Source organism: Podarcis tiliguerta (assembly GCF_965153285.1).
Source record: "Podarcis tiliguerta genome assembly, chromosome: 10".
Taxonomy (NCBI): Eukaryota; Metazoa; Chordata; class Lepidosauria; order Squamata; family Lacertidae; genus Podarcis; species Podarcis tiliguerta.
The window spans coordinates 64,545,086-64,567,029 of NC_139543.1; the positions used below are offsets into that span (position 1 = coordinate 64,545,086).

Genomic DNA, 21,944 nt, shown 5'->3' on the forward strand with positions numbered 1-21,944 from the left:
GTGACACCGCCAGATATTTTCTGAAGGGCAGGCTATAAGCTGCATAGAAGCCATATTGGCATGAAGAAGAAGACGAAGACGAAGACGAAGACGAAGAAGAAGAAGAAGAAGAAGAAGAGGAAGAAGAAGAAGAAGAAGAAGAAGCCCCTAATGGGAGATCTGAATTGAATGGACCAAACTGAAAACCTCAGCACAATTCTCCCTCCTCCAATTTTCAAATCATTTCAGACATTTTCTAGCATGAAACAGAATCCAGAAAGCCCAGTGTGCAGAGCACACTGGAGGAATGATAACGACACCCAACAGGGGAATTCCCCTTATCTCTAAAACGGGGTCGTTCCAATTCATCTTGGCACACATGCAACAATATTATAAGATTGGCTATGTATTTAATTCACATAAATTTAGAGGGTATGGCCACGAAAGAAAAGAAGGAAGAGATTGACACTACTCCAAATTATATGAGACAAAAATCTTTAGGCAGCGCCTCTCCTCATTTATCTCTTGTAACTTAGCACGTTGTCAACACTTAATAAATAATGTTGAAAGACATGCTTGTTTTCACAAGTCCCTTTTGCAGTGCCGGCCAGGACTTGGAAGATGGTGGATCCTTTCCAAATGAAAGCAGAATGACGAATGCCAACTCAACTCAACCGTGTTGGATATCATGCAAGGCAGCCAACTTGAGAAACACCATGCAGGTGAGTTTCATAACTCATAAGGCATCTGAAATAAGGCTTAGCTGTGGCATTTTCGCCGGATAGAAAATGCCAAGAGTATCTCTGAACCCATGTCCGCATACTAAACTGCAGGGATCTGGCTATCCCTGTCCAGGAATGGCCACAGCTCGCAAAACAGATAGATTGATAGAATCATAGAACCGTAAAGTTGGAAGGGACCCTGAGGGTCATCTAGTCCAACCCCCTGCAATGCAGGAAAGTCAGCTAAAACATCCATGACAGACGGCCATCCAACCTCTGCTTATTTTATTTTTTATTAAAAACATTATTCGTTTTTTAACATATCATTTTCAAATAATTAAACATACTTTTAGATCCTATATAATTATTTTTGGACTTCCATCAGTCACATCTGAAAATTTTCCAATCTAATCACTTAGTATACATTTCTTACTTTCATTATAACCTTTAAATCTCATAACTCATCTCTCTTCTTTCTCTATTTTGCAATATTTGATATATTTCTCCTTACAAAACTTCTTGTAGTCCTACTAGCGTAATTTGTTGATTACAGTTGCTCTTCAAATAGTTCATATACTTCTTCCAATCTTCTGTAAATCTCTGCTCCTGCTGGTTTCGAATCCTTCCAGTCATTTTGTCTAATTCTGCGTAGTCCATTAATTTTATCTGCCATTCTTCTTTCGTTGGGATTTCTTCTTGCTTCCATTTCTGGGCTAACAATACTCTTGTTGCTGTTGTTGCATATAGAAACAATTTAATGGGGTGAAGATTTGACGTTTTCTCCCCCCCCAAACAGTTTTTGATCTGGGCTTCCACTGAAATGTGGCTGCATTTTAAGTTGTATTTTAATCAATTGTTTTTATACTTGATGGTAGCCGCCCTGAGGAGGTCTTGGCCAGGGAGGTCAGGGTATAAATAAAATTAAAGAAACAAACAAACAAATACAATAAGCAATTGGTTCGAGTCCTACTCTCCAGAGCAAGTGAAAACAGGCTTTCTCCCTCTTCCATATGACAGCCCTTGAGATATTAGAAGATGGCTATCGTATCTCCTCTCCCTCTCCTCGTTTCCAGGCTAAGCATACCCAGCTCCTTCAACCATTCCTCATAATGGTTGCTTTCCAGACTTGTGATCATCTTTGTTGCCTTCCTTTCCACACATTCCAGCTTGTCAACCAGATGAAGCTGGTAAAAGGCACTGGTGGCCATGGAGGACTTTTTTTGCCTTCTTGGTAGTGGTGCCCAGCCTGTGGAACGCCCTCCCACCAGATGTAAAGGAAATAAACAACTACCTGACTTTTAGAAGATATCTGAAGGCAGCCCTGTTTAGGGAAGTTTTAAATGTTTGATGTTTTATTGTGTTTTAACTATCCTGTTGGAAGCAGCACAGAGTTGCTGGGGAGGCCCAGCCAGATGGGCGGGTGTCAGGGAACTGCCATCGGAGCTGGAGGCGGAGAGAAGGCTCCAGAGGGATGCCGGAGAGGGTCCCATTAGGGAGAGAGGCAGCCCATCCGCTGGGGAAGGAAATCAGCGTAACACTAGTGGAGAAGGGGGGCAGATGGGGGAATCGGAGAGGTGGCTCCAGGACTCCTCGCCGGAGACCAGCGGAGAAAGTACGAGTACTCCACTGGCCACGCCCTCTCTGCGCAGAAGACTTCCGCGCAGGGAGACTAGGAGAAGACTGGGCGTCAAACAGCTTTTATGCTGGAAGAGGTTCAAGAAACGCCCACTGATGGATTCTGCCAGCGACTGAGGCAGCCACGAAACTTGAGGCTGTCCAGACAGAAAGGGTTCAACCAGGTAACCTAGCCAGGAGTGGCGGCAACTTATGCACGAGCAACCCCTAGAACCATTACAGCGGGGTATAAGTAATAAATTATTATTATTATTATTATTAATTAATTAATTAATGTTGATGTATTCTCCTTCAGAGGTACAGAACAGGTAACTTGCCTATTTCCCAAGCATGGAAACCACCTACTCATTGAGCCTTCATCTTTACAGGATTCAAGCAGTTTATTGGGCCTCATCCCATAGAATCATAGAATCATAGAGTTGGAAGAGACCACAAGGGCCATCGAGTGCAACCCCCTGCCAAGCAGGAAACACCATCAGAGCACTCCTGACATATGGTTGTCAAGCCTCTGCTTCAAGACCTCCAAAGAAGGAGACTCCACCACACTCCTTGGCAGCAAATTCCACTGTCGAACAGCTCTTACTGTCTCATCCACCACTACATTCAGACATTGGTCCAGAGCTTTCACAGCCTCTCCTGATTCAGATGTTGTGGAAAAGCTTCTCTTTTACACAAGTATATGCATTTTTGAAAACACAACATGAATGGAGGACTGCCTTGCAAAATTCAAACAGTATGGACTGGGTACGTTTGTCCTCAAATGAGAACTAGATTTAAATTCCTCCCCCATCCATACTCACAAAGAGGGTGTTGCCTATAATTGAGATGCTTTTTAAATGAAAATTAAGAACAATTTAAGTTGCCTCATCTAAACCGTAAAGGGCTCCTCCTCTGTTCCATTGTGAGAAAGACAGCAGAACCTGCAGGCATTTAATAACGCATTCTAAAGAATAATAATAATAATCTAAGAAAATACAGTAGCACTTGACATTTCGAAAGCATCGTACAAAGATTAACTAATTAATCCTCACAATATCTATTTGAGGTAGACAATTAAGTACTAGAGATGGAGAAAATGAGATAAAAGGGAAAGCTACAGGCAAATGTTCAGAAGCGGTCTCTCATTTGGGGTGGCTGGGTTGGTGGCTGAATGATGTAGATGGAACAAACACTTAATTTGGCAAACATAATCTCAGGGAAAACTGAATTTTGGCTCTGAGTGACTTGCATGAGGGAATCTCAGCTCAAGAACATTGCTGCCTTAAAACAACCTGAGGGAAGGGTGGGCAAAAAATAGCTGTTCATCTCCTGAAAGATCTCTGCATGATTTGCAGCAGAACGCCAAGAAATTTCTGACTCCTGATTAACAACAGCGAGAAAACAACTTTCCCGCTGCCCTAAACTATGCTGCTGAAATGAAGGGAGGAAGAAAACGTGGACTAACCGGGAGTGGATATTTGCATACAAATGCTGTGAACTTGGTTCAGTTCTGGTACTTGAAATTCCTGGGCTCGGAAAGCTTCAATTCAAGTGTGCCTCTTTTGCACCAGGCTGTGGCTGGTGGATTTCAAGGGCCTAGTATTTTTTTAAGCAGCCAAAGTAGATCTGAAGTCTGTCCCCCATTGCCCTGGTTTTAGGAATTCACAGCAAGCTTCCAGTCCGACCTGCTGGCTTGTGTGTCTCGTGTGTCCAGCGAGTGTTTATACTGAGTGATATAGTGCGTGTCACTCAGTCACTCAGTATAAACTCTCGCTGGACACACAATAGTGCGTGTCGGACCCGGGTGGCGCTGTGGGTTAAACCACAGAGCCTAGGACTTGCCAATCAGAAGGTCGGTGGTTCGAATCCCCGTGACGGGGTGAGCTCCCATTGCTCGGTCCCTGCTCCTGCCAACCTAGCAGTTCAAAAGCACGTCAAAGTGCAAGTAGATAAATAGGTACCACTCCGGCAGGAAGGTAAACAGTGTTTCCGTGAGCTGCTCTGGTTCACCAGAAGCGGCTTAGTCATGCTGGCCACATGACCCGGAAGCTGTACGCCGGCTCCCTTGGCCAATAAAGCGAGATGAGCGCCGCAACCCCAGAGTCGGCCACGGCTGGACCTAATGGTCAGGGGTCCCTTTATAGTGTGTGTCTGGATGAGCTCTTAGAATTGCCACCAAATTTTGCCTGAGGAAAACGTCTCAGGTTTGGAAAGAAGCTCAAAGCATTTCAATATGGCTAGCAAAATGGGAGTGGGCATTATCTGCTCCTTCTTGCTTCACATTTTGTTCACACCAGGATTGAGGTGGTGCAGAGCAAAGTGATTTCCATTGTTATGTACTAAGCTTGGATCCGAGAACAACAGGCAGGTACGGTCTTAAGAATGCAACAACCTGATTGGCCTGCAGGAGCAACCCAATCAGACCCCAGGAGGAAGTTAAGCAACCTATTGGGCCGGTAGGATCCTAGAATTCAACAACTGATTGGCCTGCAGGAGCAGCCCAATCAGGCTCCAGGGGGAAAGCAGAATCAGCCAATCAGACGGGACTCATTGTGTAAATAACGTATATAAAGCCTGAGGTTTTGGGGGAAATTCATTCACTGTTTTACGAGCTGCAATAAAGAGCATGAAATCACTACGCAACTGCGAGTATATTTCATCCATCTTAGTGCACTCCCTCAGTAAGCTTGCCAGGCGTGGGCAGAGACATTCCACTATCTGCTGCTATGTGGCAACTAAGGGAGAAAGAGAAGTCCCAACCTGACCTTTGGGTGCTGGGTGGTGATGGAGGAGGGAGGAGAGAAGTCCAGTTTCAAGGCTGAGGCAACCCATGACATAGTGGGGTCCACTGAGTCCACTTTTCAATGACTTACGTTGATCTTCCCTAGTATTAATATAGAGCCCTAAAGGAGCTTTTGCTGTACATCGACAGATCCTGGAGCCAGCTGTTTCTCCTCTCCACAATGCCCTGGAAATTTAACATCCATTCTGGGAAAACTGGTGCAAAACATCATTAAAGATAGACTTGCTAGATAGAGAGATTTGGTCTCCTTTTTTCTCTTTGACTGAAGAAGGACAGGATTTTTTAATGTCCTCATCATAGCAGAGGTGTTTTTGGAGGGGATATATTAACTGAAAATTAATCAGATCAGTACTGGGTATTGGTACTATTGAGGGTACTTGGCGAGCCAAAATGACAGTGATGAGGGATTGAGGATTGGAGTGATCAATCTGTGATATTCTGGCAGTGGACAAAGGTGTACTGTAACATTTGAATAAATGTATTTTAATAATAATAAATAAAAATAAAAATAAATAAATAAATAAATAATAAATACTTTCTAAGCCTATAGAGGACAAATCTTGCTCAAGAAGAGCCAGCTAATGAGTTTTCCACAACCAGAGGGATTAGATGTTTTTTTCCCCCAACCTGGTTCCCTCCCCCCAGAAGTTGTAGACTATACTCAGGGCTGGTGCTATCATTAGGTTGGTGCTATCATCTAGGGCACTGATTCCTTTTTGTTATATCTTATAAATTTCTGATAAGAGTTTACTTCCATATTTTGAATGCAGGTCCTCAAACTTATAAGAGCTTACTTAAGCTCTGGAGATCCTGGAACTTGAATGTGGAGATCTGAACTTTGGACGTTCTGCATACATGGCAAGTTCCTTGCCGCTGAGCTCCATCCGCTCAAAGTTCTGCTGCATCTCTCTTTTTTGGTGTGATTGAATTATTCCGCCACTTCTGCTGCAAAGAGGATGCCGCTTGTGTCTCTCTACACAAGTCTTCATCGCTGTGCTTCACTCCTTCCAGTCAGAAGGTTCAAAACAGTGACTCACGGGGAAAGGACCATAGGGTGTTGGTTGTCATAAAGTTTTTGATCCACCCTGAGCCCTCAGGGAATAGGACACGTAGTAAATAAAGCAAAGCAAAGCAAAGCAAAAGCCGACCAAAATCTATTTTAGGGATGCATCTTGGTTCCCATTTCAATGCAAATCTATCGACTGTACAATTCCCAAAAGGAAATTGAAATGCAGCCATCCTTCCAAGCCCACACTTGTCTGAACCTTGCAGGGCAGTCCTCTGGTTACGTACTTAATTCGTTCTGGAGGTCCGTACTTAACCTGAAATTGTTCTTAACCTGAAGCACCACTTTAGCTAATGGGGCCTCCCGCAGCTGCCGCGCCGCCAGAGCACGATTTCTGTTCTCATCCTGAAGCAAAGTTCTTAACCCAAGGTACTATTTCTGGGTTAGCGGAGTCTGTAACCTGAAGCGTATGTAACCTGAAGCGTATGTAACCCGAGGTACCACTGTAAAAAGATGCATGGGCTGGAGGGACAGTGCGAGTAAAAATGCACAGAGATTTCAACATCCAAAAATGCATTTATTTGGGGAGCATTTATTATTATTATTATTATTATTATTATTATTATTACTATTACTGAGTAATTTTTTTCATTTTTTCAGACTGTGAAATCAAACACAAACACTAAAGCAAATATAAAAAACAAGAATGAAACAACATAAAATATGTCTATCAGGCAAAATTGTGTAATAATGGGTGCATGTCAATATCAGTATGTCTATCTGTCTGACAGTCTCTCTATCTATTCATCCACATGCTAAAATGATGACTGCTTTTGGAGAGGGCTTATTCGAACAAAAGAAAACACGAACACTGATGCAGAAATATGCCAAATTGAAATTATGCCTGCAAAATGAGAAACTTAAACTCTGATGGGAGCCTCTACGACCCACTAACTCAAACAGAGCATGCCAATTTAGTATAGGGGCCACCCCCACCCCATACAACTTCCATGAGGACCCCTGAAATAGCAGCGAGGCCCATGACTGGAGATTGGGAAGAAAGAAAGCAATAGGCTTCTCCCAGCCAGAGTACTTGGACTTTTAGAGGGCAGGTTGCAGAGGCAGAAAATACAAACATGACTAAAGAGCTGGGAATTCCAAGTTGACCATCCACAATGGGCTGCCTGCTATTGGGTCAGGAGGAGGCCATTCCTGGTGGAAGGATCTCAATGGCTGGCGAGCCACATCTACCTGGTTTGGTGGTCCGCTTGTGTAGATCTGAACCCCTTTCTCCCTCCAAACCTGAGTTTCTAGTGTTGCTCCACCTTTTATTTTATTTTATTTGCAGAACCTGCCGCAAATGCCTCATGCTATTTCCAAATCTTAGTCATCCGTCACTGGGTGTGGGTAATTCCCAGTGAGTTCTGGAGAAGTTAGGAGGAGGCTTGGGGAGAGAAGCAAACGAGGGGGGAAGGAGGGGGGAGATGAGAAGCATACATAAAAGGATTGTTCTTACTAAAACAATGAGGGTTTTGAGCCTAAATTGCACCAAGCGAGAGATGCAGCCCAAAGCAATGTAGAGAAAGTGTGTGTGTGTGTTGCAAAACACTACTGTGCCCAGAATATGTGTGTTTTTTGGCAAAGGGGAGGCAGTAAATTTTGTAGCTGCGATAAGCCAGTAAGCAATATAAACCATGCATGCATTTTAGAGCAGAAACGTTCCTACATTAATCTTCTTCAGAATCTTCTTCATTTTATTATGGTACAGGTGGATGCTTAATCATAACTGGAGATAAGTATGTGATGTCATTATATGAAGATGTAGAGATAAATCCAGGGGGGTTATCCAATGTGGTGAATTGGTTAGAGTGTTGGTCTAGGCAACCCCCCCCCCTTTGGTCGTCCCTAATTGAAGCCGGCTTTTTGAAAAAAACTAAACGTGAGGGAGAAATCGGGCACATAAAGAGATTTATTATGCTTCAAGGGGGCTGGATGTAAAATGAAAAGTCAACAAGAGACACAAGAATAGATATCAGACTGGTTTCAATATCAAGTGTATGGTACAAAAAAGGGGTTTTTTGGGGGGGGTCGTATTTTGAAAGGGAATTACTGCGTGGGAATGAGAAATTGATTCCTAAGGTGTATAAAATGTTTTGTAGGAAGGCAAAAGCTTTCCTGTCTTCCAATGCCTCCCGCAGTTTGGTCAAACTCATGCTGGTAGCTTTGAGAACACTGTCCAACCGTTTCATCCTCTGTCGTCCCCTTCTCCTTGTGCCCTCCATCTTTCCCAACATCAGGGTCTTTTCCAGGGAGTCTTCTCTTCTCATGAGGTGGCCAAAGTATGTGGACTCTCCTTCCTTGGAGGTTTTGAAGCAGAGGTTGGATGGCTATCTGTCATGGATGCTTTAACCTGAGATCCCTTTATTGCAGGATATTAGACCAAACGACCCCTGAGGTCCTGTCTATGCCTACAGTTCTAGTTTAAGGAGGATAAAAAGAAAAACGGTTTTGATGCAGAAAGATCTAGGTTGGAGATAGATTTATTGGATGATAAGAGGAAAATATTATTGAAAATGTATAAATTATTATTGGAATGGCACACTAAAGATGAAGAGGTTAAAGAGGTGATGATACAATGGGCTAAAGATCTTGGATAAAACATTCGGTTAGAATCTTGGGAAAGGTTGTGGAAGGAAGGTCTTAATTTTACTGCACACAGTGCACTCAAAGAAAATGTTATGAAAATGACGTATAGATGGTACCTAACACCAGCTCAACTTGCTAAAATGTATAAGACAAGAACTAAGGAGTGCTGGAAATGTAAAGAAAAGGAAGGTATCTTTTACCACATGGGGTGGACTTGCAAAGAGGTAAAGGCTTTCTGGGAAATGATATATAATGAGTTAAAGAAATGTTTAAAAATACTTTTGTTAAAAAACCAGAAGCCTTTTTATTGGGTATAGTGGGTGAAGAGATACCAAGGGAAGATGAAAGACTGTTCATGTATACAACAACTGCGGCAAGAACTCTTTTAGTCCCCAAATGGAAAAAACAAGAAGTACCAACGAAAGAAGAGTGGCAGATGAAGACGGTGGACTTTGTAGAACTGGCGAAGCTGACAGGAAAAATCCAAAACCAGCATGATAAAGTATTCCAAAAAAGACTGGAGTAAATTTAAACGATATCGGAAAGATCATTGTAAGCAAATAAGATCACTGGCAGGTTGTCTGAAGACTTGTAATGGGGATTTCCCCCCCCTTTCTATATTTATTTAAATTTTGAAGGATTTTGTAATGAGTGTAATTAGAACTGGAAAAAGTGTAAAATGCAATGATATAAAGGTTAATTTTGAAAGCCACAGGGTGGGAGGGAAGGAAGCAGACAGGCGCTAAAGCAGGGGTCAGCAAACTTTTTCAGCAGGGGGGCCGGTCCACTGTCCCTCAGGCCTTGTGGGGGACCAGACTATATTGGGGGGGGGGGCGGATGAATGAATTCCAATGCCCCACAAATAACCCAGAGATGCAATTTAAATAAAAGCAAACATTCTACTCATGTAGAAACACCAGGCAGGCCCCACAAATAGCCCAGAGATGCATTTTAAACAAAAGGACACATTCTACTCATGTAAAAACAAGCTGATTCCAGGACCGTCCGCAGGCCGGATTTAGAAGGCGATAGGGCCGGATCCGGCCCCCGGGCCTTAGTTTGCCTACCCATGCTCTAAAGAGCCAAAGAGGTATAGTGAATACCAATGATGTGATTGCATATTATTAAATGGGAAACTTACAAAAATAATAAAAACAAGTTTACAGTTCTGTGTCTATCCACAAGGCTGGGCTAGAGACGAGCTCCTCAGCCGTGGCCTCCCTGCGTTTCTTATGTTTTACTGGGCTTGGAAGCAACTAGTAGGACTTGCCTCACATGCGTTGAAGGTTTCATTTGCCTGCCAGCACCTTGCAGCAAGACTTTCACTCCGGTCTGGCTCTCGTTGTGCAATGCGCATCGTTATGCACGCCTGACTCATTGGCACAGAGTGGCAATGGAGCAATCTAACACTGAAGCAGCATCTGAAGGCACAGTCATTTCTACATTCTTGCCTCAATTACTTTACTAAGCATGACCAGACCTGGGTAGGGGAGAATATTAGCAAGGAGGGCATTCCCCTGGCCTCCACCCTCTTGAGAACGGTTTCGAAGCATTTCACAAACGGGCGTGGAGCATAAATGAAAGGAAGGGTGCACAGTTTGAATAGGGATGGGGAAAGAGTTCAACAGAAGCAAAGTATGATACGGAGTTGCTGAACGGACTGGGCTAGTGATAGATACGATACGATCATCTTTATTGTCATTGTCCCATACAGAACAACGAAATTGGGGGGGATATCTACATGAGACATTCAAAAACCAACAAGCCTGCTATCCCAGCTATCCCAACCTGGTTAGCCCCCTAAAAACTCTGATACCCCATTTTTAAAATACAATACACTCCCATAGAGACTCTTTAAAGGTAAATGTACCCCTGCCCGTACGGGCCAGTCTTGACAGACTCTAGGGTTGTGCGCCCATCTCACTCAAGAGGCCGGGGGCCAGCGCTGTCCGGAGACACTTCCGGGTCACGTGGCCAGCGTGACATCGCTGCTCTGGCGAGCCAGAGCCGCACACGGAAACGCCGTTTACCTTCCCGTTTACCTTGTCCCTATTTATCTACTTGTCCCTATTTATCTACTTGCACCCGGGAGCGCTTTCGAACTGCTAGGTTGGCAGGTGCTGGGACCGAACAACGGGAGCGCACCTCGCCATGGGGATTCGAACCGCCAACCTTTCGATCGGCAAGCCCTAGGCACTGAGGCTTTTACCCACAGTGCCACCCATGTCCCTTAGAGACTCTTTACACTGTGTTTAAAACCCAAATCGCATTTGGATAGAAACTGTTTCTCAGGTGGCTAGTCCTAGTCTTTATAACCCTGTACCTTCTTCCAGAAGGCAAAAGCTGAAAGAGATCATTTCCGGGGTGCGCACTATCCTGCGCTATCTCTGCAGCTTTCTTATGGCACCTGGAAGCATAGATTTGATCCAAGGTGGGAAGAGTGCACCCAATTATTCACTCTGCAGTCTTTACAACCCTGGACAGCATTGTTTTCCCCCTGACCATGCAGCTCCCAAACCACACACTCAGCAACCTGCACATTGCCTGATCCCTTAGTTACTTTGCAGATGACTGCCTCTTTCCCGGGAAGACTTGGTGCTATTTTTTTTAAATTGCTTTCTCTGGACAGTAGTTAGCAGTTTGCAAGTTCCTCTTCATGCACCCTTTCCGAGGGAGATACAAAGAATGGCAACGCAGGAACGTGCCTTTTCTGTGGTGGCTCCGTGTCTGAGGAACGCTCTCCCCAGGGAAGCCTGCCTAGTACCGTAGCTGTCCATTTTTAGGCTCCAGGCAAAAGTTTCTAATTTACTGAGGCTTATGATTTCTAATTGGAAGGGTAGAAAGATGCGCTAGTGGCCTTCAGTGTGCCAGGGAAGGTAGGACTTCTTCCTTTCGAACATAATGTCCGATCAGCATTTTCGCTTTTGTGCATTGCCCCTTGTTATCTGATTTTAATGCCTCTGTTGTTTTATTTTACCGCATCAGTTGCTTTGAGGCACCTGAGTGCAAAAATGCAAAACAACAACAACAACAATAACAGCAACGACATTTATTGAGGGACAACTCCAAGAGACTTACAAGTAAACAAACAAACAGAAAAACAAAACCCACACAGATACATTTAAAGCAAGAGGAAAAGGGAAAGCATTATTTAAAGGCCTGGTTATAGAGGAAAGCTTTTGTCTGGCACTTAAAGATATATATAAAGATGGTGCCAGGTGAGGCTACCTGGGGACAGCCTTACACAAATAGGCCGCCACCACAGAAAGCAGGATGTTATTATCAAAGTTTGTTTACATTTTAAAAGCTAGTATGAGGTGACAGAGAGGCAGAGTGGACCAACTCATAAATGGCTAAAAAAACACACCCCAAAACCCTCTGTGCATTTTCAAAAGATAAATGCAGATTCATTCATTCCCCCCCCCCCATTTTTTTTTAAGCCACATAGAACAAGGACATTATTCTAGTCCCATATCAAACATGGATTAGCTGGAATTTGCTCTTAGGCCCATCCCTGATTTCAAAGGGCTGAAAAGGTTTGGAAAATGCTTTCCTGTTTCACCTCAGCTGCTCTGCTGTTGCGGCTTCTTTTTTCCATTTGTAGTTATTTTATTTAGCAAGATTTATATACAGCTTAATCAAAAAGAACTCTCTAAGTGGTCGACCTAAAATGTTCATTTAAAGGAGCAATAAAACGTTGTTTTAAAAGAAACTTATAAGATTGTAAAAGTATGGGTAGGCTTGCCTGAATAAAAACATCTCTAACAGGTGCTGAAAATTAGTATCAATAAGGCAGGGACTTCTGGAGAATATGTACTGCCATACTAAAAGATCAATTTCTCATATTTGTGGAATAAACAATATCTCACACTGCTCTGACTCGTCCTGCATTTTTGTTTTAGCTCTTCTCCTCCTCCTCCTCCTCCTCCTCCTCCTCCTCAGACAACGAGGACACATAACCTCATTGTCAGACCCAAATTTGCCGCGTTGTGAACTGGCTAATGTATTCCGATTGCCATTGTTATCTTTTTGTTTGGATTTCTGTATGCCAAGGGGTTGGGTGTGAAGCACTTTCCTCTCTCTCTCTCTCTTGCTCTCTCCTTTTTCGCTTGCTTGTTTGATTCCTTAATTTATGCACCTTTTCCAACCCAGGTGCCACCACCGGCATCAGAACAACTTGGCAACTCTCCCAGGGCACCATCAATCCATCAAGAGGTTGTAATGAAATTGGACTCTAAAATGGTTTCTCACCACCTGCCTCGCATCCAGTGCCCAACTCCTTGCTGTTACCACTGCCGTCATTCCTGAGGCAGTCGGTCAGGTTTGCAAAGCACCGTGGCCTTCCCGTTCTTGCAGTGTACCGTTTGAATTCAATCCCTCGAGGCAGCGGTTCCGAATCTTTGCCCACTTGCAACCATTGCCTTGAAACAGTAGCTGAGCAAGGTGGGTGCAGTGGATGCGGCCTACTCTGGGTGCCTTCCCTGAGGGGGATGAAATCACCCCAGGCGGTGCCTTCCTGGGATGCTCCCTGGCATTGGCGCACCACCCGGGACATGCGCCTGCGCCAGTGCACCCCCTGGGAAGCACACTACTGCCGGCGCACCCTGAGGGCAGCTAGACCCGCCCCCATGGCCCTCCGCCTCTGCCTTGAAAGAATCAATGCTCAACCAGGGTTGTCTGAAGAACATAAAACTTAAGAAGCTTTGGCTGCTGGATCAGGCCAATGGACCATCAAGTCCTCTTCTCAAAGTGGCCAACCAGCTGCCTGTGGGAAATTCACAAGCAGGATTTGAGCAGAACGGCATTCTTCCCCCAATTGGGCTTCTAGCAGCTGATATTCAGAGGTATTCTGAAGGTAGAGCGTAGCCAAGAATTTGTCCAATAGGCGTTGATGGTCATCACTATATCTTATGGGAGAAAATTCTATAGTTAACCACATGAAGAAGAAGAGTTTGGTTTTGTTATCCCGCTTTATCACTACCCGAAGGAGTCTCAAAGCGGCTAACAATCTCCTTTTCCCTTCCTCCCCCACAACAAACACTCTGTGAGGTGAGTAGGGCTGAGAGACTTCAGAGAAGTGTGACTGGCCCAAGGTCACCCAGCAGCTGCATGTGGAGGAGCGGGGAATCGAACCCAGTTCACCAGATTACGAGTCTACCGCTCTTAACCACTACACCACACTGGCTGTCCTTTCTTTTATCTGTCCTGAACAGTCACCAGAGCTATACATTTAAAGCAATAAATGTCCTGGCTTTCTCCAAAGGATCTTGGCAACTGTTGTTTGCTAAGGGTGCTGAGAGTTGTTAAGAGGCGCCTTTTCCCCAGAGTTCCCTGGGAACAGGCATTAAACTTGGATGGTCCTGAGTTTTTAGAATTATGAGAGAGGAGGAAAACCTCCATTAGCCTGAACCCCTTCTGTACAGCACGTTTTCACACAGAGAGACACACGTTAACTCGGGATAATACCTCATGTGTCTGATGAGCAAGATCGCAGTCAGTGAAATATCATACCATACTAAATTTGTTAGTCTTTAAGGTGTCCCAAGACTCTTTGTTGTGTTTGCTGCAAGAAGCTAAGATGGCTGCCCCTCTTGAAGATAGTCTGAAGTACCACAAATCTCTCACCTCACAGGGAAACAACTGACTGACCCATTTCTAGCTTCCCAGGAACTTCCGCCCCGTAAGGGAACTGCAATGTGCAAAATAATGTGTGACAACAATTTCCTTTCAAACTCAAAAACTACAGAAGTGCAGTCAAATGCACTTCATTTTACTTGTGTAAGCTTGCAACTTGGCAACACAGACATCTTTTAGGAGACACGTCTCCTATACACCCAAAGAGAACCTTCTGGAACCTTCTTCCTAACCGGCATTTGGGCCATAATGCCAAACTTTATCTCTGAGTATTTCAGCAACAGTTCTACAGTGCTGAATGAGACAATAAAATAAAATAAATACTTCAATTCGTGTACTGAGCTCTAGTTTATGTTTTCCCAGAGATGGATTGGGGATAGGAGTGTTAACCTGGATTTATCTGCACGCACTAGGTAGTATGAATTTAGCATTGCTCTACCTGCATTTTATCGCTAAATTAAACACACGTTGAACAAAATAATGTCATTGAAACCAATGGGGGAAATGGGGGCTTCTTCAATGCCAGCCGCCTGTCACATTCTCTTGGGTTTGCATTTTCCACCGCCAATGTTTGTATTCCTTATCCCGGCTGGAGATGCAGTTTTACAGACCAGCATATTGATTTTAAAACTTTAGAATACCTTCGACACCAGACGTAGAGCACCTCATTTGTCATGTGGATGTCGAAAGGGAGATTGCGGGCCTCATTTTATTCCTGATTAATTTGGCCTTGCGCTGCATTTCCTCCTGAACTCGTAATAGGAAGTTCGGTATCTCTATATTCATTGCATTGTTTGTTGTTTGCAAAAAGAGAGAGAGAGAGAAAAGAGAGAGAGAAAGAGTGAGGAGAAAAGACACAGAATCACACGGCATTATTTAAATAGTTGCAAGCATGGGCTTTCTTTTACTTTCCCCCCACTCCAACCCCCCAATAATCGGTTATCTTGTATAAACAGTTTGAAATAAATAAATGCACACAGGAGGGGGGAAATAAAACAAGATAAGAATTCATCAGGTTCTGCTCAAAAGAATGACGCTAGCACGATGCTCTTCATAAACAAGACGACAAACTCAGCCTTGAGTTTTCTTTCTCTAATTTGCCTGGTAGTCTGAATCAACGGTGTTGCTGCTGCTCAAAGAAAGGATGGCAGATATATCAATCTTTTGTTTAAAATATTAGGATACTTTTAGGGATTGTAGGGAAGAGGGTGGGTGAGTCTGGGGTGGTTGTGTGGGGAGCGTGAGATACATAAAAACAAAGCAAAATACATCGCGCGGTTAAAAAGAGTTATTTAAGATAGGCATTCTGTCAAATGGAAAATTGCTCCCTTGAAGAATCTGACATACCATCCTCCCAAACTTTCCACCTTAAAAGCACTGCTCTAAAGGGGAAATGTAAGGGGAACTGTCCCCTAAGAAAAAGCTAATCAACTGCCCAGTCAGTCTTTCACATGATAGATTTGAATCTTTGAACAAGGCTACTCTTAAGTCCTCATAAACTGGACAACGAAGGGTAAATCTTCAGACTCCTCATTCCCGCTGTGTACCCAGCCGTACAAATGTTAAATGGGGGGGGGGGAGCTTTTACAGATCTGCAATTCCAGTCTATGCATTCCGCTATAGTTGAAGGAGTTTTCTGCAAACCTGGACAGCATCTTAAAAAGCAGAGACATCACCTTGCCGACAAAGGTCCATATCGTTAAAGCTATGGTTTTCCCAGTAGTGATGTATGGAAGTAAGAGCTGGACCATAAAGAAGGCTGATCACGAAAATAGAAATTTATTTGTCATTGTCCGTATATACACAGTATACACAACAACGAAAATCAAACACCCACCCAAAGACCGGCTTCACATACACATTTGCACGTACCTCCAACACTCTCATCCCATTCAGACATAATCTATAAAACATACATAATCCAGAATATAACATGACCTATTAAAAGCATATCATGACCTAAACCCTATCTCATTCCTTCCTACTCCCTGCTTGCTATTTCTTACAACTGGCCCTGAGATCATTATTTAGTGCAATCAGAGCTCTTGGATAGAAACTATTCAGAAGTCGTGTGGTTCGTGTTTTCATTGTCCTATATCTTCTGCCCGAAGGCAACAGTTCAAAGAAGTTGTGAGCAGGATGGGTGGGATCTCTCAGGATATTGTGTGACTTCTTCAAAGTGCGAGACGTGAAGATCTCATCCAGGGTTGGTAGCTGGAGCCCTATAACATTCTGGGCAATTTTTGTTATTCTCAGTAAAGCTTTTTTATCCGTTTCAGAGCTGCTTCCATACCACGATAATATACTATAGGTTAAGACACTCTCGATGGTACTGTGATAATAGGACAGGAGTAGGTGCTGAGATAGATTCAGTCCCCTGAGCATTCTCAGGAAATACAACCTCCCCTGCACCTTCCTCACAACCATGTTAATATTTGCAGTCCATGAGAGGTCCTCAGAGATATAAATGCCCAGGTATTTAAAACTACCAACCCTCTCCACCTCCTCGCCATTTATGTGCAATGGTAAAAATACACTTTTCTTTCTCCTAAAATCAACTATGAGTTCTTTGTTTTTTTTTGGTGTTAAGCATAAGATTGTTTTCTTTACACCATTGAATTAACCCCTGTACTTCTTTCCTGTAAGCAGTCTCATCGTTCTCACTAATGAGCCCCACCACTGTTGTATCATCCGCAAATTTGATGATTGTGTTGGACTTATACAGTGGGGTACAATCAGATGTGTACAGGGAATAGAGAAAGGGACTTAGCACACATCCCTGAGGAGCTCCTGTGCCTAATACTAGAGTAGAAGTATAGTAAGGTCCCATTCTCACTGTCTGCGGCCTGTCAGTCAGGAAATTCCTTACCCACAGACAGATCTTCTGATGTATACCCAAATTGATCATTTTAAGAAATAACCTGTCTGGCAAAATTGTATTGAAGGCAGAACTGTAGTCCACAAACAACAGCCTTGCGTAGGTTCCCTGTCGTTCTAAATGACTCAGTACAGTGTGGACAACAATGGAAATAGCATCATCAGTAGATCTATTTCTTCTGTATGCAAACTGGAACGGGTCTAGAGTGGATGGAAGACCAGCCTTAATATGATCTAGCACCAATCTCTCGAAACATTTCATAACGACAGATGTTAGGGCTATTGGTCTATAGTCATTGAGAGATACCACCACTGACTGCTTGGGGACTGGCACTATAATCGATGTCTTCAGACAGGTAGGGACAGAACCCTGCGACAGGGATAGATTAAAAATGTCCGTAAATACACCAGCTAATTCTGCAGCGCAGTCCCTAATTACCCGTCCCATGATTCCATCCGGTCCAGCTGCCTTCCTAATGTTAATGCACCGAAAGGCACGTTGTACATCAGAGGTCTGTAGTAAAAATGGTTGTCTGTCAGTAGTAGCTTCTGATGATGTGCTGGTAGCCAATGCTGTAGTGTCAGTAGTTCCAGTTCCCACCTCCAAGCGACTAAAAAATTGATTCAGTTGATCAGCTAAGTGCGCACTGCTGCTAGCCAGTTCGTTTTTAATATTTTGCCCTGTAATTTGTCGCAGGCCTTGCCATACTCGACGAGGGTCGGAGCTCTCAAAATGTTTTTCGATCCTCCGGCAGTACATAGCTTTGGCGTTCTTAATGCCCTTTTTCAGTTTGGCTCTGGCTTCTCTATACTGTTGCGCATCACCAGAGTGAAAAGCAGCATTTCTTGCCTTTAACAGCAAATACACATCCCTGTTTAGCCAGGGCTTGTTGTTAGGGAACACCCGTATTTGTTTGGAAAGAATGGATGCTTTTGAATTATGGTGCTGGAGTAGACTCTTGAGAGACCCACGGACTGCAAGAAGATCAAACCTATCCATTCTGAAGGAAATCAGCCCTGAGTGCTCACTGGAAGGGCAAATCCTGAAGCTGAGGCTCCAATACTTTGGCCACCTCATGAGAAGAGAAGACTCCCTGGAAAAGACCCTGATGTTGGGAAAGATGGAGGGCACAAGGAGAAGGGGACGACAGAGGCCGAGATGGTTGGACAGTGTTCTTGAAGCTACTAACATGAGTTTGACCAAACTGCGGGAGGCAGTGGATGACAGGAGTGCCTGTCTCTGGTCCAGGGGGTCACGAAGAGTCGGACACGACTAAACGACTAAACAACAACAATAGTTGAAGGATGTTATCGCCAGATTCTGTACAAAGAGAGAGCCTGCCTACACGTCATAGATCACCACCATCACTGTTTATTTCTATGCCTCCTTTCCATAGTTAAACAATGCTCAAGGCAGCTTATGAAAAGGTTTGCATATTTACAAAAATATAGCAGAAGTAGTCATAAGCAATGAATAAAAACGCATCAAAATGTGGCCAACAAAATTAAACAATCCCCATGTAAATCATAATAAGATCTAAAAATAAAGACAGAAAAGTTAGTGTCAATAACAGCAAAACTGACGTCTCCAATATTAAATCTTGACCTCAGTAGCAATAAAACCCTGGACAATACCCTACAGAAAGAATGTTGTTGGTCAAGGGAGCCATGGACTCGGAAAGGTTGAAAACTCTCCACTAAACCAAAGGTGGGTGTTGAAATCAGTGAGTGTCAGGGACAGGACTGAGGAGGAATGGTGGAGACACACACACACACACACACACACACACCTCTTCTCCTGCACTTCCCAGAGAAGAAGGAGATAGTATAGATTTACAACAGTGGTTTGCAGAAGGTCATAATTGAGAGGCTGCAGAGGGGAAGAAGAAGAAGAAGAAGAAGAAGAAGAAGAAGAAGAAGAAGAAGAAGAAGAAGAAGGGGCAGCAGAGAGATAGATGACAGACTCGGTGTATTTAGAAAGCATTCCAGACCCACCCCCCTTCTCCCAGAACCAGGCAGGTAGGAGAACAGAAAGCTCAGAGGCCGAAAGCATCGATCTGCCAATGTACGGATGGGAGAGACGGAGGGAGTGGGGCTTTACCTGGAGCAACGCCATTACTGCAAGAGAGGCACTTTCCAAAGCCTTTCTCTGTGAGTATTGAATAAAAGACTTGGTAAAAACTCCTCTAGTTTATCTAATTCTTGGGAACCCACCATGGGAGGGATCGGATTCCCAGAAGCCTGACAGTGCAACTTCAACACACTTCCATTTGGCTTCTTCAGACCCATTCTTAAAACTGTATGAGGACTGATGCCCCTGTTGTAGTCATCAGTTTGCACAGAAGGCCCTTACACTGGACATATGGTGAGGAATCACCATTTTTTTTACAGTAAGCTCCACAACTTGAGTGTGAAACCAATCCTCAGTCCAAAAGACAGGTAGCCAAAGCCACTTCCGCCCTGCAGAGGAGGTGGAGTTGTGGGCTTCACGCCCCCACCACGCGTGCGATGGCTGGAGCCCAGCCCCCGCACGATTGGGGGAATCCCCAGCCACATCACCCCCTGGCCAGCCAATCTCCTGGCTTTGGGGGCATGGCCTGCCCTATTTAACACAGGCGTGACCGGGGATCTCCCTCTTTTCCCTCCTACCAGCTGTTCATGTTTCCCACTCTCCTGCCCTTTAAGGTTTTCTTTCCTTGACCTTGCTATGGACCTTGGTTGGTTGCCATTGAGGGGCCTGGTAGGAATTTTTCCCACTTGGCAAATTGGCACCAGCCATTGGTTTTCGCCTACCTTGTAGCAAATCGTCACGACTTCCTTGGTATTGGTGGTTAGGCATTGGTATTGGTATTGCTCTGTAGATGGAAGAGGGGAGGTAGCGCCATCACCTGCCCCACATATTGAAGGGTAGTTCAATAATGGATTCCGGGGGGCGCGACCCTGTCTGAAGCCTATAGAGGTGAGGGCCTAAGGCACACCCCCTAGAGGTGACCCCGAGAGAGTTCCTAGTTGATGTGCATCAGCAGGACTCCCCCTACCGGTGGTTAACCCTTCTCGGACATCAAGCGGAAGTCAGATATAGTTGGTTAGGACCAATGCCTAAGCCAATACCGCTCATCACCTGTAACCAATAAAGTTGTGGCCTTATTTAGCCCATTAACCTTCATAATTGTGTCATGTGTCTTTATTTCCACTGGGGGGGGGGGACTTGCCACGCAAATGCCGATTGAGCTACAGCCCCTTTCCTACCTTGACAGGATCTGGTCGCTCATTCAGAATCACAGGCGGATTTCTGCCAGAGGATCCGGTGCCCTGTCCCTCCCCTCCCCCCCCCCCTCAAGCACACAGACATCCAATGCCCAACTTGTGGCGGGGTGTAAGAAAGCAGTGTAAGACACATTGCAGAACAGTGTTGGTAGGTATGGAATGGGAAGCCCACGAGATAATTGCATTTTAAAAGAAGATACTCCCACATTCCACAGGATGGCAGACAATCTTCTTCTCTTTATTGCCGCCCAAGCAGAATGTGTGTACTGCTTTCGATTGCTGCGTTCAATGCAGCCAGATAAGCGAACTCCTGTATTCTTCACGGAGTGATTTCAGAATAATGTGCTCCAGGGACATGGCCATTTACAAATGTGATGACAATCCATTTCCTATTGTAAAAGAAAAAGAAATCAAGTGACAAGGCAAAGTTTCTCTGTATGATAAAATAATGGTTAAAAAAAAACTTTCAAAAAGAAAGACTTGCTAATTCAACAATGGCTCCCGATGCTTAAATTCTTGTTATTAGTCTTATCCATCTAACAGGCGAAAAAAATGTAAACACTGTGTTGGATTTTTCTCCTGCTCTCTCATTTTTCTTTTTCAATTATCTAAAGGCTTACATAGATTTGGTTGGCCCAAAGTGATCCTGGGATGTAGAGAGGGATGTTGCATTTGAAAAGCAAGAGTACAAACCAGTCACCCAAAAGTCCTATTGAATGAACCCATCGATCTGGAGTAAGATCCCCCAGCCTTGAAACCTACCAATGTTGGGCTCTAGCTGCATTTTTCCTGGCCATTGGTCATGGTGCAAAACCTACAGAGGGCATCAGGTTTTGCTGATATGGAGGTAAGGGTGGCAAAGTGATTTTGAGGCAAGTCAACCAGGTAATCCCCTACTTGTACTTGTACAGTCATACCTCAGGTTACAAACGCTTCAGGTTGCGTTTTTTTGGGGTTACGGACCCGCCAAAACCCGAAGTACCGGAACGGGTTACTTCCAGGTTTTGGCAGTCACACATGCGCAGAAGTGCTAAATTGCACTTTGCGTATGCGCAGAAGCATCGAATCACAACCTGCACATGCGCAGACTTGCCACTGCGGGTTGCGAACGTGCACCCCGCACAGATCATGTTCGCAACCCGAGCGTCCACTGTACATCTTTATTACGGCCATGGGCCAGGATAAGTACATATCTAAAGGTAAAGGGACCCCTGACCATTAGGTCCAGTCACGGATGACTCTGGGGTTGCGGCGCTCATCTCGCTTTACTGGCCAAGGGAGCCAGCGTTTGTCCACAGACAGCTTCCGGGTCATGACTAAGCCGCTTCTAGTGAAACCAAAGCAGCGCACGGAAATGCTGTTTACCTTCCCACCGGAGCGGTACCTATTAATCTAC

The 21,944-nt window shown here is 44.4% G+C and overlaps 2 long non-coding RNA genes across 2 annotated transcripts in view; one reads left to right on the top strand and one right to left on the bottom strand.

Moving 5' to 3' along the window:
- The first annotated feature begins 513 nt into the window (after positions 1–513).
- The window catches only part of LOC310659273, a 144,983-nt gene continuing 123,552 nt past the window's right edge, over positions 514–21,944 (top strand). Inside the window, exons 1-2 of the long non-coding RNA XR_014502705.1 lie at positions 514–701; positions 5,889–6,407. This is a non-coding gene — a long non-coding RNA (uncharacterized lncRNA). The remainder of the gene's footprint in view (positions 702–5,888; positions 6,408–21,944) is intronic.
- On the bottom strand, positions 13,380–20,564 carry LOC310659306. The gene is made up of 3 exons (XR_014502740.1): positions 20,531–20,564; positions 15,046–15,180; positions 13,380–13,535 (listed from the first exon to the last, which is right to left on the bottom strand). It is a non-coding gene; the product is annotated as an uncharacterized lncRNA (long non-coding RNA).